At 45.2% G+C, this 12,155-nt stretch overlaps 1 protein-coding gene across 1 annotated transcript in view; it reads right to left on the bottom strand.

Moving 5' to 3' along the window:
• LOC147701835 (serine/threonine-protein kinase SBK1-like) overlaps positions 1-10,442 on the bottom strand; it is an 89,885-nt gene extending 79,443 nt beyond the window's left edge. The window contains exon 1 of the mRNA XM_086928713.1: positions 10,076-10,442. The gene's annotated coding sequence lies outside the window, so the exon portion shown is untranslated. The remainder of the gene's footprint in view (positions 1-10,075) is intronic.
• Between the last annotated feature and the right edge of the window lie 1,713 nt (positions 10,443-12,155).

The following is a 12,155-nucleotide window of genomic DNA, read 5'->3' as shown; positions in this document are numbered from 1 at the left end:
CTGTACTCTTCGTAATTATTGTTGTGTCTGCTGATCACTACAGGGCACACAGAACTAGAACCTACCCGAGGGTTCTTTAACTATACTAACACCGGGAGAGTTTGCTTGGGCTTGGAACTTCTGGAAGACAAGGAGGGCGGAGATCAAGTCTCTTCCATGTCAAAATAGCCTGTTGTCCTCTTCCTGTTTATAGGGCATTTGATGCAGCCACTGTCACAACGCCTAGAATTTTCTTTAATTTCATTCCACACCACCAGCATTCTGTGTGGCACCCATGCTCAAGGGGCGCCCCGTTCGTTGGAAGGTTGTAGGTGGAGTTCTATAGTGGCTGAATACTAGGAGTTAAATCCATGCATAGTGCAGACTGGAACATTTCAAATGTGGCACATTACCTAGGAAGGGGAGATCCAAAAGCTACGGGGATGTAGATCACTATCTCCCCTATTACTATTCTAGCAGTTTTTCTGCACTTGCATTAGTCAGGGGAGATGCTGAGAAGCAAATCACCTCAAGCACTTTATTGTTACTCCTGTATATATCACCCACCACCTTCATACATAGGGGTCCATTAGGATGAAAAGTCCGCCCGCCATCCCGTTGTGTACAGGGATCGCCTACCATAAGGGTGGGGGTCCAGTGGGTGCTATTAGGATGCGCCTGCCACAGTGGCGGGCGCATCCTGCATCCATAACATTGTGGTGGGCGGTGCACTCAGCACCGCCCACCACAGTTCTACGGAGTTATGTCGTGCACTTCCATGCACAACATGGCAGGTACCCCCCATGTGCACCCCCCACCACCCGGAGTCCTTGGGGGCCCGCAACGGGCACCCAAAGCAGACTCCAGATGCCTTTCGGAAAGGCATTGAAAATTGCCCATCCTAATATGACTGGCGGTGTCTGATAGACACTGCCACCATATAAACCCTTTTTCGCCTCGGTCGCAAGGCGACCGGCCGGAAAAGCGGCGGACAGTCTTTCGGTCCGCCGCGGACCCCCCCCCAGCCATACTAATATGGCGGGGGTCATTCCGGCACGGATGGTGGGCGGATCGCCTCCGCCAGGCCGGTGGTGGCTACTGCCGGCCTGGCGGGGGCGATCCGCCCGCCATCCTAATGGGCCCCATAGTGTCCAGAACTATAATCAGTGGACTAAACCCCAGGGTTACCACTGGTGAGACATACCTACCATGCAACAACAGTATATGTTTTAGAAAAAAAGTTTTTATGTTGAATACAATTGTTTTAATTTATTATGCAAGTTCCAGTTTAAGAGGTCTCAAATGGCAAACGGTGTTGCTAGTGAGACTTCTGTGTTACTTCCCCTTACGTGTCTCTTAAATTCCTAGTGCCAAGATGCCTTTTAGTGCACGTGTGCTTAATACTAAAATAGATATATGTCTATGTGTGTGTGTGTATGTGTTGTGTATGTATATATATATATATCTAGGGTGTGTATATATATGTTGGTGTATATGTTTACTTACATGTATGTGTATGTAGGGTTGGAGTCTATTCACTCACAGAGAAGATTAGTGCCTGGTCTGGTCAAATGCTGTGTTACTGTCAGGACCCAAGAGATGGAGGCCTTTGTGAAGTGTTAGCCTTTTGGAAGGCTGTCTGCTTGAGGTGGAGGGTGGATGATAACTGTTTGTACTGCATAAAGGCAAGTCTCTTGCAAATAAAATGGAGAGTAGTCTGGGAGCATTCTTACATCCAGAGCAAGGATGTACCAAGCAGTGACAAAAGGGTTACCGGATAACATCATCTCACAGGTAGAAAATGTTCTACACCTCGGCCAAAATGTAACAACCTAATGCATTATGGAACGGGCAGCCTTGGGTCAATTGAGCCTCGTGGAGTTAAAATTCCATTAATCAATTTGTGAAAGTGAACGTAAGCATTTTCATTACATTTTCTGTTTTGGGGGCTCAGGATCTAATGCAAAGTTGAGTATGTTGGAGGAGAGATATTAAGACTCAAACTGAACTTTCTGGTGTGGCACAATGAGGTTCAAACACACCACGGTTTCCTGTTACTTCATGGAGAGCTGATGCGGCTAGCAATTTCAGGCTGGATTTGGCATTTCTGGATGGATGTGTACTGATTTTTATAACTTTCAAAATGGATGAAGATATCGGATATGGCATTGTTCAAGGGCTAGCAATGTTGGCTACAATCAGATATGATGCTGAGCTGTTACATAAATACATGCTAGTTTTCTTCTATTTTATCCAATTTTCCCTTTTGTCAAATAATTTCATTTCTCGAACATCAATGATTAGTTTATTGGCCTACAACGTACTAGATTTATGCGGTTAGGACCCAAGCAGCACTTGCTTCACTCTAATTTCAAACCACCTCGCCGTATGTTTAATGTTAACTAAGGCCTACCAAGATAGCTACCACTACCAATGAATTGAAACCACTGAGTATGCAAAATGAAAAATAGTGCCTCAAAACGGTACGGTCAGTCAATTATACCTCATTAAAATATTTTGGAGTAAATTGCTCCCAAGTTTTGTTATCTGCTGATTTCACCTCAAAGAAATCCCTAATTTCAAGTGGTGCCTCCCACTGTCCTAAAACGAGTGTGTGTGGTTCTTTTCGGGTTACAAAAATTGAAGTACAGATTCCTTTAGAAAATGATTTTAACTGAGAACAGCACCGGTGTATTGCGCAATTTAGCCATAAACAAGCGTAGCTGGGTAGACTTTACAGATGTCAACAGCAGCCTTACAGGAGCGCAGCTGTTGCTGGCAAGGGAGGTAATTAAGTGAGTTGGGATTAGGGGTCTGGGAGAGGAGGAGCACGCGCGGTGGAAATACGAGGAGCTGGTACTGGAGAGTAGGTGGGGCAGGAGATGTGTTTTAAATATGTAGGGGGGGGCTCTCTCTGGCAGTACAAGACCATGGTAACATTAAACGGAAAATAACAAAGCAAGAACCTCTATGTTTCTAACACAGTGACATTTCCTAGTTTAGCAAGAGTGCAATGGGGGCACTAGTGAGTGATCACTGGGTGTTGACAACTGTCTTTATATTTTTCCTTCTGGTAACTGAATAGGAGAGCTCGATGGCCAGCTACGGGAAGTCTAATTGATTCGCTTACCACCAGATACACCGCCAGGCAAGCCTAATGCACCTTTTGAGACTGACGCCCAATTCCTTCACTCCGTACAATTTCTTTCAAAGGTCAGTTTCTTTCTTACACCAAATGTTCTTGTCTACTTTGTTGTTACTTCCAAACCAAGTTTATTGCTTGAAAAGGATACCTCCACCATGCGGTTCTCAAGGAGGACCTGATTACAATGGCCATTGAGAATATCAGTGCAAGCTTGGCAAGAGGCGGATGTTGGTGTAAACCGACTTCAATGAATTAGAAGATGCTGGGTGCCATTCTTCTACTGCATTACAGTGCGAGAAGTGTGGCTCATTGGTTAGAGCGGCAGACCCTGATGCAGAGGTCTAGCCTGGGACCAGGGTTCAATTCCCTGCCTCGGCGGGTCTTGGGCTCAAAAATTCCACGGACCTGATAATTCTCGCCTCGGTGCCTATTCCAATCATGGAGTCCCACTCTGCAACTCTGGGCAATAGCTTACTTAATCTCCACAACGGCCCCCACAACGCTAAGGATGCCTGGTGCCCAGGAGTGGACGCCTCACAGGGAAAGCCAGGATGGGTTCCACAGCGGTATTCGTACAAGCGCCTTGAGGCCCTTGCGGGTGAGTAGTGCGCTATAATAGTATCAATTTACATTTACATTACTTGGCGGCGCACATTCGTGGGATATGCCATCAAAAGCGCTACAACGCTTAAATGTGTAAAAAGTTACTGTTATTGGTGAAGTTTTACATTGTTTTAATGTCTTTCACAGGAGTAACCTGTATATGATGTTCTAATATCCTGCTACCACTGGTACTAGGCAAGGTACTCTTCTACTCTGAAGTTCTGGGGGAATTACAACTTTCCACCCTAATATCAAATTACAATGTGTAGAATGTTCTAGTAAAGTATTCTGCAGATACAGTAGTAACATCAAATGATAGTGGTAATACTAAGGGGTCGATTCCGATTCACGCAAAAATTCCTTCCTAATGCTATTCGGAAGTTTACCAGACAACCAAATCGTATCCGGAGCTTTTTTCTCCTAACGTGCAAGTACGATGCGAATTCCAGTCAAATTCCGACCGAATCGTCGGGTCCGAATTGTGCTCTATGTCAGTACCTAACAGGCTCAGGAAACACGGAGTACGCGTCGTACTGAGGCTCCAACCAACACATTTCCGGATACGCAAGTATGATGCGTATCGAAAACGTATTGTACAGCACTCCGCTTTCCGCAAGTCTCAGCATTTTGACGAGGCGCATTGATGCTCCGAATCGCACCAGAACACGAAAAACGGGCACGAGACGGTGCAGCGTACGTGTCTAATGTGCTGTTTTAATACTGGACTAAGTAGCATCGTTCGCGGACGAGTCTGTCGTGTCTGTTGCCTCAGGTTGCCACTTGGCTATCTCGATGTTTCCACGTACGAGTCTGACACGACAGGCTCCTTTCTTACCAAATTGTACTTAGAGTTTATTACCCAACCAAATTGTTAGGAACTTGTACACTTCGCACCGTACTTGCACATTTGAAAGGAGTGGGCATGATTCGGTCGGAAAAAATAACGGGTCTGTGTCAGGTACAACGATTTCCTTCCCGAATCTGAATCGACCCCTAAATGTGAGGGTGGAGCTGATGCAATCGGTAGGAGTACGTCTAGTACTGAAGTGCAAATTAATGTACCAGTGTTGACATGAGAAAGTGCTAGCAGTAACTCAGTTACACCTTGTAAATAAACCCAGTGACTTCATGACTAAACCAAAACACCTGTACATCTTTGTTGTAGGTCAAATTTACCTTAGAGTTAATCCATTTAGTGGCATTGCTCAACTACAAGTGATTAAGTGAGTAAGCAAAGTAACAAGTGAGTTAATGAGTGAGCAACTGTGTGTGAGTGAGTGAAACATAGAGACAGAGAGAGAAAGGAGAGAGTAAATTTGGTATAATACTGCATTAAAGACGTCTAAAGTCCCCATTCATGTGCTCCATGTATGTATGTATGTAAATGTATAGGCATTTACATAGCGCACTACTTACCCGTAGGGTCCCAAGGCGCTTCGACCGCTGCGAAACCCTTCCTGGCTTCCCTGAGAGATGGTCCCTTAATGGGTATCTCCAGGGTGAGACCAGGCATCCCCGGCGGTCTGGTGGGGCCGTTAGTGAAGATGAGGCAAGCTAATGCCCAGAGTTGCCAAGTGTGAACGCTTATCAGAGTGGGCACCGAGGCGAGAGAATTATCGAGTCCGCTGACCCTGGTCCAGAAACCTGCCGCGCCGGGAATCGAACCCTGGTCCCGGGCCGTCCTCTGCTCTCGGGTCTGCCGCCTCTAACCAGTGAGCCACACTACTTCACATGACCGCAGTCATAGAACATGGAGTAGTCTGCCACACCCAAGTTATGTTGAAGCCTCACCAACATGAATTTTTCCGATTTGTTTTACTTCCCCTTCCAACATATGTACTTCCTATATTTGTTTATCATTGACTACACCGGTATGAGCAAGAGCTGGCATACCCCAGAAGCAAGCAGTCAAGCACACACTATTGGATTTTAGGCATTGCTGGGGTATCCAGTGGTGTCTTTCTGTAGAGGGTCCCTGGTCATACTACAGGCACAGGCAACCAGACAACTTATGGCACTAAAAAAACTCACGAATTCTTGTACGATGTCTTTACACTGTCTGATCAGTCTTTTAATATTCCTGAAAGGTTTCCATAAATGTTCCTGATATGTTATAATGGGATAAAAATAGTAAAGTACTTATGACTTCAAGTAGCTACTTTTAACATGTTTTAGTTTATGAGCAATGTTTTCAGAACAGCCATCATCACCACAGATTCGCTTTCGGTTTTAGGAGGTTCTATTAGGGTTCTGGGAGGTTTACTTCGGGTTCTGGGAGGTTAGCTTTGGGTTGTATATACTGCTTTCAGTTAAAATTATGTGAGGTTAGGTGTGGCTATCAGTGTAGGTTAGGTTGCGTGATGCAGGGTAGGTACAGTTAGAGTAGGTAAGGTAAGGGTTTCTAACTTTAGGTACAGAAGGCGACGGAATGTAAGGATACATTAGGATAGGTTAGGTCAGGGTTATGTCAGGGCATGTTTATTTCTTGTAGCGCCTGCAGAGAGCTTATGGGTTTCTTAGTGCTGAGAAAGAAAGGTTGTTCCCGAATTCAGAAATGCTCTAGATCAGTGTTTCCCAAACTGGGGTCCGTGGACCCCCAGGGGTCTGTGACACATTCCCAGGGGGTCCGTAGGCAACAGTTTTAAAAGCTTAAAAGCACAGAAAAGTTTCTTGTATAATTAGCAGCTTTCCAGCAACAAAAAAAGTGTCAAGATAATGCCAGTGATTAATGTACCTGCTGGAGCGTGAGGAGAGTTTTGTTCAGTGGCAGCTTTGACTAATGTAGCGCAGAGGGTTAATGTGCCTACTGCAAAGAATGTGTAACATGCATTTTAAAAAGCAGTATTTTATGTGCATAGGTTCGTGGTTACTGCTTTTATCACAGAGATTCTTTAGTTACTGTGCATTTCACAAGTGACAATTGTAATGTAGCAGAGGGACCTATAAACTGTCATCAAAGAGCTGCTTGCAAACTGCATGGTACCAGTTAGCAGTTTATGTTTTTCCCCAGTTATTCATTATCCTGATGCTGCTAAAAAGATGTATTTGGTCTGAGTTTGTGCTTTTCCAGACCAAGCAGTCTTTAAACATTTTATATACACACTGATTTACGTGTAGGATTCAATGTCTCTATATGTGTGTGATGTAAAGTGCTCTGACATCCTACAGTGGTATGAGAAATGCTATGAAACAAATGATATACATGTGACAGAGGGGCTATTACTTCAATATAAAATACTAAGGGCCGTTTGAGCATGCAAAAACCTATTGAGCCATGTACGCTGCCTATTTTGCGAGTCGCAATTTGTTTGGGACTCGCTAAATAGGTTTTGCAACTTGCTATTTGGAAGGGGCATTCCCTTCCAAATAGCGAGTCTCAAAACCATGTACAAATGTTTTGTGGTCGCAAAACACTCGCAATTACCATCTACTTCAAGTAGATGGCAATGCATTCGGAAATGGGGAGGGGTCCCCTTTGTAAATACATACAAAATAACTGTTTACGAGCAGGCAGTGGCCCAGGGACCTCTGCATGCCCTTGGAAAATTAAATGAAAACGTTTCAATTTCTTTTTATTAAATGCATTGTAAACGGGCTGCATTTTTTTTAAACTGCTTTATTTAAAAGCAGTCCCAAACATGGTGGCCTGCAGAGCCCAGCAGGCCACCATACCTGGGAGGGCTGGCATTCCCAATGGGCTTGCAAATTGCGAGATGCTCATTAATATTGATGAACCTCACAATGCGCGACTCCATTGGGAATCCCAAACAGTGTTAAACACACTGTTGTACATTTCATGTAGCGACTCGCAATTTGCCACTTGCCATGTGTCGCCAATTGCGAGGTGCTAAATGAAATGGTCGTACATCTGGCCCCAAAATCCTTAGTACTTTGAGTATTTGTTTTGTGTGCACACGTGTGTACTTTTTTCGAATCACTGTTTTAGTATTTGAAATTTTACTCATTCCATTTTCTTGGGGGTCCCCGGCTTCCAGTAGTGACACAATGGGGGTCCTCAGGAGTCAAAAGTTTGGGAAACACTGCTCTAGATAGATGTGTGTATATACTGAGAGCACGTACTGTGCTATCAATGCATCACGGATACTGTCATGGTTTGACTTCAAGAAGCAAAGAAGCCTTTGAAGTTCTCCTGCCTCCTTCATACAATTATTGGAAGAACTCTGGTTCCAGAGCCATGTGCAGCTGTTTATTTGCAACACCTTTAGGAAGAAGGGTTCCCACATAGCTCCGCGGGTCGAAAGATGACTGCCAATTGTTCGCGCAAAACCCGCGCTAATGCATTGATCCATTTTTGCAGCACGCGCACCAACTGCAGTTAGGGCACCGTATGCTGATTACATAATAAACACCATTTGTAGTGTTGTATAATAAGAACACAGAGCCTACACTTTAAATAGCTGTTGGCACAGAGGGTTGCAAAGTCGCCACTTGTTTAACATTATATTTACAATATTTAATATGACTTAAACACTGGCTCTGTCCCAAACCGTCACCAAATGACCGCTTTTGTATGAGTGTCGATAGATAATACCGAATGAGGCGCCAGCTGCATAAATGAATAATGAATTAAAATAGCACTGATAGGACCAACATATATCATTCCTCCATCTTTTCAGTCTTCTCGTCTGGGTGGTGCTGAGTCTGCGCATCTTTTCAAGGGGCCGATTCTGCGTTTGGTGACACCGTGTACTGTAAGAGAAGATACCGCACCGGCGGTGCGTGATGCCGAGGGCTGCGGTATTTAACGCCTGCGCATTTACCGCGCCATTACAATTCTCGTGCATCAGAATATGGGATAATGCGTTAATTCCGTGCGTTTTTCGTGTTCCAGAGCAACACGGGATCAGTATTTACAGCGTTTGTTAGAACGATTGGCGTCAGGCTTTCCTACTACAAAGCGAGCAGACAAAAAACCCGGGATGTGCAATTTATATTCCTGTATCAGAGGCAAACTCAAACTTCCACCAAACTCGGCATTTAAATGGATCAAAACCCCCTCAAAAACTCGAGTGGTTCACGCAGTAGAGCCCACCGCTTCTTTCACTCAGCATGAACCTGCACAGATACGTCGATTCATTTCTACACTTTCTCTGATTAAGATCCGAATAAAAGAGATTCCCACCACAACTGCACGGGGTTGTGTCTCATCTGCGAAAGTTAGAGCTTCAACTGAAGGAGTTTGGGGTTCTAAACTTTCCTGCAGACTTCGTCAGTATTCGATATTAGACAAACTGTGCAACGTATGCAGCATGGGAATAGCCGAAGGCGGGCGATACTGCGGCCGCCATGACCCAGTTATGATATCCTTGAGGGGCGTTACAGGACTCTGCCGGTGGTCGGGGAATCCTATACAAATGTTAGCATCACAGGACAATGTGCTATGAAAACTGTAAATTAGGATACTGCTCATCGACCCACCAAAAGGTAAAATATTACTTCGATTTCCGTATAGAGATTTAATGCACTTATGACACTCACAACACTGCAAATAATGTGATTATTGACCACTTAAAATGTATTTTACTATTAACTTCAGAAGAATGAAAGGGCGATACAGCCCGATCATAATTCGAGCCAATGACCTGCAAGGTACACAAAGATGTCAGCAGTGCCTAACTCGAGACATTTAAGGTGCGTTTGCTTTGCAGGTGTAATTAGTTTTTATGCAGCAGAAAGGCGTTGGCTTGCGTGCTGCACACCACTGTTTTACTCCTGTGGAGTGTAGTCTCATAAATATTGCTTTCCTTACGCATGTACATTGAAAGGACCAAGATCATACGTAGTGTTAGTGGGTGAGCCAGGAACGCCGTGTTAATAGACTTTACGAATCATGCGGATGATGCCTTCCCATTAATGAACTGCCCTGCGCGTATCCCGTTTTATTTGCACCTTAAGTGCATTTCCTCAGCCTGGTTTCTCTGTCTCGGTGCACCTACGGCATGTTTCTGCACCGGAACTGCACATCCTTCTGGAAGAATGGACAGAACTTTTAATCTTTGAAAGATCAATAAAATGACTTCGATCACAAGACAGCGCGTTTGAGGAGGCAAAACAGGTTCAAAAAGTTGCGAATATTGCACAGAAAATAAATGTGCACGTTTTACAGTGCACATTTACATTTGAGGCACATTTGCAATCTTCTCCTTGGGAGATGGCATTGATCGGACAGAAAGAGAATCCCGGCTCCAACACTAGCCAAGCTGTGTGAATCACTCCACCCCGTGCCCCTCTGTTTACATCCCTGCGGAGACGGGTACATTTCTCAGGTTGTCTATAAAAAGAACGGAAACCTGAATGGAAGGGGTTAAATAGGGAGCATGCTCTTACCTTGTTCTAAGAAGGTGGCTGTCGAGGCGCTGGAACCCTCTGCGGTTAGTCTTACAGGGGCAGCATGTTGATCTCCGCCTGTAGGGCTCTGTGTAGCAGGAGCAGTGTGTGAGGTGGGGGTGCCTGGGAGGCTTGAGTGGGAGCGCGCCGGTGTATGTGTCCCTCACTGTGCGTCCTGCTGATGTGGGGTCTTTTCAGCGAGGCTGCTGAGTGTGCATTTGAAGGAAAGCAGCTCTCGGCCCAGCTGTAGCACTCAGCCAAGAAGTTTCCAAACTTTCAACACGTCTCTTTGCTCCTCTGACACCCCTGCGGCTTTCCCTTCTGTGATACCCTTCCTATTTTTACGTGCTCTATCTCTCCTGGCTCCCCTTCCCTTCCTCTCTCTGTCCAGCGACCACTCGCCCTCTCTATGTATCTTCCGCGTCCTTCTCCCACAGGTTCCTCCCACCCGCTACCTGCGTCTACTGTTTATCTCCCACTGTCTTCACTCACTCTACTCCCATGCTTTCTCCTTTACCTGCCCCTATCCTTTCTTATCTGTACCGTTCCCCTCTCTCTCTCTCTCTAGCTCACCCCCTCCCCAGAGTGGATTATGTGTCTCTTTGTTTTCTGACTCACTTTTACCGCCTCCTCTCTCTACCATCTCTGCACCCCCCTCTCTATCCTTTCCTCTTCCACGTGCCCACCCGCCCGCCCCTCTTTCCCTGAGTCTGCCTCTTTACTCTTTCTCTCCCCTCCTCTCCGACAGTGTCTCTCTCTCTGCCACCTCTGCCGCCTCCATGTTCTCCCCCTCCCTGCCCCGGCAGCATGTGTCATTCACAAAGACAATCCCAGCAGCAGCCGTCCAAACATAGCTCCTGGGCAGCGAGCTGCTGCTGCAGCCCCTACAGCTGGCGACCAGAGCCACTCGAGCTGATCCAAAGACAGGGACCAGAATCTCTTACAGCACGAAAAGAGGGGTGCGCACGTGTTTATTACGCGAGCGAAGTCTTTCCTAGACTAATGAGTCTCTTTGAAGTTACATCAAAGACAGTGAAGGGTGGTCCTGCTGTGCTGCAATGCAGGGCACAAGTCCTAAAAAAAGAAGTGGGGGGACTCTCCAAGTTAGGCGTGGTCACAGGAAGTGACATCACAACAGGAAGTGACATCACGACCGGGAGTGACATCACGACCGGGAGTGACATCACGACCGGGAGTGACATCACAACAGGAAGTGACATCACGACAGGGAGTGACATCACGACAGGTGTGAGCAGGACAAATGCAAGGCAGGGAGATCTGTTGAATAGGATGGCTCCCAAGATACTGTAGCTGTAGTGTAAATAAAAGATTCCACATTAGGCAACTGTCAGCATTTTCATAGTTGAAGGAATGGTGGCATCCTGCTGTCACAGTCATTCATTCCTTAGAAACGATTCTGAGGCATTCCATAGAAGTCCATCAATCTTGAGCACCCAAATGTTTATATTTGAAGAGGTTAAAGCGCTTTTGGATGTTGGCGACACAGCAGTTTGCCTTTAATGAATGCATGGAGACCTTTCAAAAGTGATCATTTTTAACCCTAAACTTAGAAACATCCATGCTTCCTTGCCCTAAGGACAATTCCACAAGGGAACTAAGAGGAAAGTCAATTGGAAAGGCCATGCATGATGTGCAGAGGAGCATTGGTTAAGAGAAAAGAAAAAGATACAGTTCCTCAAACTTTGTTACACGCTTGTAAAGGATGCTTATGTGTAAGGCTCCCAGTTTTTACAGATAAATACAGACAGAAAACAATGTGTTTATGGTCTACATTTATTTGTAAAAGTGGATAAATACAGAAAATTGTCATACTTTTAAGTGACTCTCTGTGCTGTCTTTCATAAATTATAGGCCAACAGTTGGACAGCATGTAAATAAAAAAACAGGAGGACATTTCTTTAAATAAAGGCATATATCAACATACATTTATGGTATAATGCTAGTATTTACAGTGGATGTATTGTTATGTAATATTTGCCAGCTTAATAGCTAAAACTCGCCAAACAGCAAAGTATGAGTGCTCGCCTATCAGTTAAATAAATATGGAAATGTACAGTTT

This window comes from Lissotriton vulgaris, chromosome 7, assembly GCF_964263255.1.
Source record: "Lissotriton vulgaris chromosome 7, aLisVul1.2, whole genome shotgun sequence".
NCBI lineage: Eukaryota > Metazoa > Chordata > Amphibia > Caudata > Salamandridae > Lissotriton > Lissotriton vulgaris.
The sequence above is the reverse complement of the archived record's forward strand: the minus strand, read 5'-3'. Positions and strand labels throughout refer to the sequence as shown.